Below are 7,594 nucleotides of genomic sequence, written 5' to 3' on the forward strand. Positions count from 1 at the left end.
CCTTCTATTTCCTTTTCCGTGGGCCCATGATATAGGGGTATAAGGCTACTTAGAAATCTCACTATTGGGCCTCATTTTGACCAATTCTTCCTGGATAAACAAGGAAATAAATTCAGACACAGCCTGGGAATTTCAGAGATACCTGAACCTTCCTGAGCAACTGTTATTTCCTTGTGGAGTAAATATGCAGGAGATAGCTGCCCAGATGGGTCAGTTTGACTTCTCTAGGCTGTGAGGATGATGCTGTTTGGAGAGAGACACATGGACACGTTTCTGTGCTTGCATCTCATGCCTGGGTTCCTCCATACACTCTCCATCTTCCAATAACACTCCACAATTGACTATTTAAATCGCCACCTCTTTACCCATATGGCAATTAGAGAGGTTGATGATTGACAGGCAGTTATTAGATGGAGTCAAATGCCTCTTTGTGCAACTATAAATGCCTTAACATCCAGGCAGCTATTCAGGCTTTTATAGGAAAAAAGACAGCAACAATAAGGGGTGGCCCACACTGGGCTCTAGAATCTAAGAGGGTCTACTGGGAGACTTTTGTAGTCACCTGTATGTCTGGGATGAATTCCCCCAAACCAGTTCTGCAACTTGGCTTGGCCATAAACTCTCTTGATTTCATTTCCAACACAGACTTTCCAACATTAGACATAGGCAGCATTTAGACATATTAAGGGTTCCATAGAATTCCCTTCCTTAAGGAAAGACATCTTGATGAGGGAGTACAGGGACAGTCCCCTTATGCCAGAACTAGAGCTCTGTGAGTGAACCTGGCTTTGTTTCTTGGATCTCTTTGTTGCTTAGAACCCCCCATCCCCCGCACACACACACATATACACACTATTTATTGAGAAACTATCTCCTGGAGTATACAGCTTCCAACACTTTGAGCCATTAGCATATAGGAAGGCCTATGAAAAGGTAGGAAGTGCTAGAATCAGGAGAAACTTAAGTCATTAAATCCTGTAGACTTTGGTTATGAAGTTGACTGATGCAATCTGATTACAGTAGAGCCTTTGGGCCCTAGGCCCCACTGACATGTCTGAACTGAAGGGTGTGTTTTCCATGTGACTGTATGAGTTTAAAGGATGGATGAGATATTTCTCTATGGACAATTTAGCCCTCACTGGTCACAGGGCCCCACCAGACCCCAAATGGAAGACCCTAGCACAGAAGAGAGCTGATGGCCTTCTGGTCTGACCACTGGATCCAGGATGTGCCTCTTGTATCTAGCCTTACAGATAGATAACTCTGTCCTTTTCTGATGAGATGACAAAGAACCCACTTCCTGAGATGTGATGAACTGTTGGAACTAGTTGGCCAGCCTTCTTTAAGATCAGACCTGCCTGGAGTGTTGAGAAACTACATGGTGTGACTGCCCAGTGTGCTGGATCCTTTTCCTTTATCTGCAGAAAGTCCCCGGTGCACAGAGGCTACAGTGAAGCCTATTATGATCTGTGAGTTGTCTCTGGAAAGTTCCACTCATTTAAAGGAAAACAAAAACTGTTTTAACCTCTACCTCCAGAACTAGAAGATCTTCAATAAGCTAAACATCTTAACAAGTCCTTACAGAAACAAAGGGAAAGACAACCCATAATACAGATACAAAGCCATGCCAGTTTGTAACGTTCAGCTGAGTGTCTCCAAGGGCATCATGTGGACATGGCCCTGCACACACACGGACTCCATTCCCTCTCCAAGGGCAAAGTGCACGGCCCAGTGGGAACTGCAGCTGGTTCTATTCTGGAGTATAACCCAGCCTTGTCCATTTGGAATGTATTATTAAGTGATAAGTACTTTTTACTGAGCTTCAATTCATTTAACATAAAATGAACCATTTAAAAGCGAATGGTTCCATGGCATTTGGGCCTCTACAGTATGGGGCAACCACCACTCTTGTTCTGGAACATTCTCATCACCATGAAAGAAACCTCATACATTAGTCGCTCCGCTCCCCTTGTCCCTAGCAACCATCAGTCTGCTTTTTCTCTCTATGATTTATATTTAAGTAGTATTTTTGAGAATCCTAATGGGTTCATTTCCTGCACTAAAAATAAAATCATGAAATATTAGCATGTTGAGAAATAAACTAATAGCTATTAGTTTATTATGCATAAATATGGTGCCCTCCTTATTTTAGCTTCATACCTTTTCATGTGCTTTCACAGGCAGTATGTCAGCCCAGGAGACGGATGTTGCTGAATGTGTTGGAAAATATCAGCTCCAGGAGAAATTCCTTTGCTCTTACATAGTGGTCTGTCTGGCACGCTGGTAAACACACTCACTACCTTTGACTAGTGCATGAGATAAACATTCGTTTCTCAAATAAAGATGGAACAAGCCCCCAAAGACTCTGTTCACTGATAGCAACAGATACTTTTTCATGTAAACATAAGAGAACTGGGTTTGCCACAATCACCTTCCTACTCTGATAGATATGAGGGAGAAAATTTCTCACTCATTCAGAATTACTCCTGTATCCCCACTAAATGCCTGATGCCACAGGTGGATAAGAGTTTATTTGTACACATTTATATAAGGTGCCTTTTGTTTCATAGTTAAATTGTTTTCAGTAAAAATGGTGATTAACTGAAAACTAGAAGTTGCCCTCAAGGAAGTTACAACGGGACACTGAATATGACTTTAGGCCTGTGGTAGGTGAGGGAGGGTTCAGAGAAGAGACCGTGGAGGAAAGAGCTGGGGCAAAGGTAAATGGGCCAACCACAGGAACAGCAAGTGTGCCTTGCAGAGGGAATGGTTTGGGCAAAGACACAGAGGAAGAAGGCTGCGATGATTTTGGCAGTTTGAGGTGTGAATGTCTGAACATTTCGCTGATTTGAGGGATGATGGAAATTGAAACTGTGTCCTTGAGGACTTTGAATGCTTCTGTCAGGTAGTGAGTGTCTGTGTCACATATTGTCCCCAGCACCAGGAAGGCAAAACTGATCAGGGAGTCCTAGTGCCCCCACCCCTACCTATGCCATCCTCAGGTCTGGGGACAAGAAATGACAAGTTCACTAAGAGGCTCAGAGAAGAAGTATAAGGTACCATGGGTACAAGTGTCAATGGCACTTTCCTGAGGGTGGCTTTCCAGAACTGGTGGCATTTAAACTGAGACCCCCAAAAGTAAATAGAAATGAGATTGAATTTATAGATGTTTAGCTGCCAAGGGGGCAGCTAGCTAGAGAGTAACACAGGTGGAGTCACATTCTAGAAGACTGAGGCAGCCAGTGTGTGGGACAGGTTGGGAGGGAAGGAAGGAGATAGAGGGAGGAGGTCTGACAACAGCCAGAGAGAGTCCTAGCCATGGAGCTGGGTGGTAAAGTGTTCCTAGAGAGGCTGAATTTCCAACCCCTGGTTCTAGAAACAGAAACTGGGAGGCAAGAAAAGGAGAGAGAAGAAGGCCTAGGTGTCAAATTTGGCTGTAGGCATGTTCATCTGAAGAGCTGCAGGTGGGGGGGGGGGTAGGGTTGCAGGGCCCCTTGGACCACAGCAGCACAAATGTGGATGGGAAGCCTGGATGAAGAATCTCCTTCCAGAGAAAAGCAGGCAACCTCACAGCTTGGTGTCACCATCGCTCATTTCCAGGTGACCCTGGCCTCACCCGTGGTGCTTTCCTGGCCAGGTCTCACATTCCTCAGAAGGGCTACTTGTGCTCCTTCTCTCTTCTCAAACTGTCCCCAGCCTCCTCACTTTCTACAGATGAGGTAATTTCCCACTTCACAGAAAATGGGGGCCACCACAGGGAATCGCTTCAATTTCCCCTCACAAAGTTGACAAATCTACTGGTTTCTCTCCTTCCCAAGTCTCACACCTTTACCAGCTCTGGGTCTCCCCCACATGCTGCTGCATCTCAGGGACCCTCTTTAGTAAGTTTCCTTTCCTTGTTCTGTCACTAGTGGTGACACTACTTCTCCAAAGGTCTCTTCCTACTAGCGGTAAAGGAGATCAAGTGTCATCCATGTGCAAGATGACAAAGGTGTCCCCCCCTCCATTTCAGGTTCACCACCAAGTCTTAAGAGTTATCTTCAGCTAGGCACACCTTTAGTCCTGGCACTCAGGAGGCAGAGGCAGGTGGATCTCTATAAGATCAATGCCAGTTTGGTTTACATAGCAAGTTCCAGGCCAGCTGGGTCTACAGGGAGACCCTATCCAAAAAAAAAAAAAAAAAAAAAAAAAAGAGTTATTTTCACTTGCAATGCCTGCTTCCTCACCTCCCACTCCACTCAACCCACATGAGTCTGACTTCCACCTTCACTGTGCCCACACTGAACTTCCTTGCTGTGAAATACTGGAGACGTATCTTGCCTCCAGTAAGATCTTGCTGGTGGCTCCCAGTTGTTCTCGTGAAGTGCTCTTCTCTCTGGCTTCCCTCTTCCTGCCTTGACTCCTATCACACCCTCAGTCCCTGTGTTAATGTATCCCACCACCACATCCTGTCTTCTCCAAATGGGGATGTTCTATTAAGCTGCATCGCCAACTTCCCAGCACAAGCCATCATCTCTGTGCAGCACAGTCATCTCTAGTCCCCGCTCTGCAGCCTAGGCACAAACCGATTATGGGGGATTATGGTTGATTTCCTGAGAATGCAAGTTCCAGGACCTTAAACCTAAACTACTCATGTGAGATTCTTGCTCAAAGTCTATTGTGGAGGACATCAGCTAGGATTAGGTACAGCTGTCTCTGATACAAAATCCAAAGAAAATCCTGACCATATAAGGTTTTATTCTTGTAAAAGTATGGAACATGAGGTTGAAGACAGAACCTCCTTTTTGCTACCCAGGAAGATTTCTTTTGTTCATTGTCTCCTTTCTGGGCTTTTCCTTCTGGGTGATTCTTCCTGGCCCATTAGCTCTCATGGTCACTCTTGAAATTGTCATTGATGAATGGCTTTCCTGGGGACTTCAACCTCCTGTTGCTGCAGGTTCTGAGCTAGGCACTATTAAGACTAGGGCAGGCTGTAGTCAATGGTTTTTTAGTTTTGAGCTTCTTCAGTACAGAGTCCTTCAAGGCTTGGAAGGCTTTCAATCTATCTACTATAGTCACTTTCTCATGTAAAAACCACAGCTAAAGGTCTACTGCAGACATCATTTTAAACCAAAGGGGAACCCATTGTGGCTTGAAATGTTAAATTAAAACCCTTTCCTCATGGCCCAGTAACAGCTAACCACCAAGTTCTCTTTGACTTGAAGACTTCTGGGGAGGTATTCCTGGACAGCTCCTCCCAAGGCCATAAGAGCACTGCTCCTCCATCATCTAAGGCACCTTGGATGTTTGGGACTTACCTGGAAGATGGCCAGTTGAGGATACACATCTGACTTCCTCTTCTGCTTCCTCTCTGGCCTCCTCCCAGCATCCTCTAGACCAAAGGTCAGGGTTTCCCTCTGTTCTTTTGGTAAAAAGTCACAATCAAGCCTATCCTTTGCTATCGTAAGAAGGGTTTAAAGACATCCATTACATTCTTTTAAAGTTATTTACTTTGGGGAGGGGTGTGGAGATGGCTCAGCAGTTAAGAACATTTGTTGCTCTTCCAGAGGACCCAATTTCAATTCCCAGCACCCACATGGGGTGACTCACAACCCCTGTAACTACAGCTCCTGGAAAATCTGATGCTCTCTGGCTTCCACAGGCACCTGCCCTCATGAGACTCATGCATATAATTTAAAATAAAAAAGTTCTTAACATTATTTACTTTTAATTAAATTAAATTTTAGTTATGCATGTGTGCATATATCTGTGTGTGTGTGGTATGTATGTGTTACAGAGCACATGTTGGAAGTCAGGGGACAATTTTCAGCTTTCAATTCTCTCCTTCCATTGTGGGTTCCAGGGATGGAACTCAAATCATCAGGCTTGTGTGGCAAGTGCTTTTACCCCTAAGGCATCTTACTGGCCCCCTACACTCTTTTTTTTCTTTTTTTTTTCAATAGAAAAAAATAAAGATTTATTAAGTATACTGCAAGAGAGCAGTGATTAAAGCAGCCTACAGCCTGACAACACTCTTTTCTTTTCAAGACAATTCTCTGGCTGAAAAAAAAAAAAAATCCCATTTTGGATGTCAGAAGCTAAGTGTTAGCTCTTTCTCTACATTTTTTTTTTCCTTCAATAATTTGATCCCTCAGTCAAGTGGATGTTTGAGCTGACCAAGGTCACATGCACAGAATCCAAAGGAGAAATGCAGTTAATCCCAGTTTTCAAAATAGGATCCTGTTTACATAATGAAGGACTTCCTATTTTCCTCAGGGTAAGTCCAGAATGTGTAAGAGGAACTGGTCAGCCTGCCCACTGCAGATCAACCAGTCTCAGCTGATCCAACTCCTGGCCTCACACTTTATAGACCAACTTCGCTGGACTTTCTCAGTTCCTTCAACAGTTTGCTTAGGACCTTCTTAAATGCTGGACTGTGATCTGGGAAGCTCTTTGCCTCTTTTACTTATTATCATCATAATAATTATTCTTTTAGAGAAGATCTTGCTATGTAGCTCAGGCTGGCTTCAAACTCTTGTGATCTTCCCACCTCCCACTGAAGCCAGCATCCTGAGTGCTGGGGTTATAAGCACGAACCCCCTGTCTGACTCCTACTTCCTTTAAAAACTTTAAAAAGAATTTTTTTGTGGTTTGTATGTAGTATGCATACCTTTGTGTATACATGTTTACATATGTATGAGCATATGTGTGGAGACCTGAAGTTGACATTGCGTGTCTTCTTTAAATGCTTTTCACTTAATATATTGAGGCAAGATCTCTTGCTGAACCTGAGTTCACCATTTCAGTTAGTCTGGCTAGCTAGCTTATTCCAGGGGTTCCCTATCTCTGCTTCCCATATGCAGGGATTACAGGCATGCCTAGTTTTTACATGGGCTCAGAAGATCTGCACTCAAGCCTCATACTTGAGTGGCAAGCATTTTACCTGCTAAGTCCTCTCCCTAATTCTGCCTCTCTCTCTTTAATCAGCTCATCCCCCTTCACTTCCTGGATTAGGCTCTTGGAGAGGATTTTCCTGACCCTAGCATTTATCAGAGCACCTTGCACCCTTTATGATGACTGAGTTCACTGTTCCTCTGAAGTGCTAAGTCCTGCTGCTCCCCATGGGAACATCAGCTGCTGGAGGGGCAAGAGCCAAGTCCGTTCTATCTGCCTGCCCCCCCCACCACCCTGAGGTCACTACACTCTCTAATATGGATTGGAAAGATGAGTTTCTAAAATCCAGACCTGCTTAAAACCCTTCAGTGGTTCCTTTTCCCACTGCAGTTTAAGCCCAGCTCCTTTATGTACCTTCCAAGGCCCTGCATGACCAAGTCCTGTCTTCTCCCACAGCCACCCCTGTCCTCGTACCTTTGTCTAGACTAAATCAACTTTCAGTCTATGAAGGAGATGAACCTTTTGTTTTTGGTTGCCTAGACATGCTACCCCTATTTCCCAGGAGCACCATTCTTCATCTTTCAACTAAGAGCTTGTCACAGTTGTTCACATATCCCATTCTAGGAGGCAGGAACTGTCCTAAGAGCTGAGGTGTCAGGGGAGATAAGAGCCCTGCTCTTTCCCTGACCATTGGCACCCTAGGCTGGGAAACCCTGGCTCT

Source organism: Nannospalax galili, unplaced genomic scaffold, assembly GCF_000622305.1.
Source record: "Nannospalax galili isolate Female #2095 unplaced genomic scaffold, S.galili_v1.0 scaffold893, whole genome shotgun sequence".
NCBI lineage: Eukaryota > Metazoa > Chordata > Mammalia > Rodentia > Spalacidae > Nannospalax > Nannospalax galili.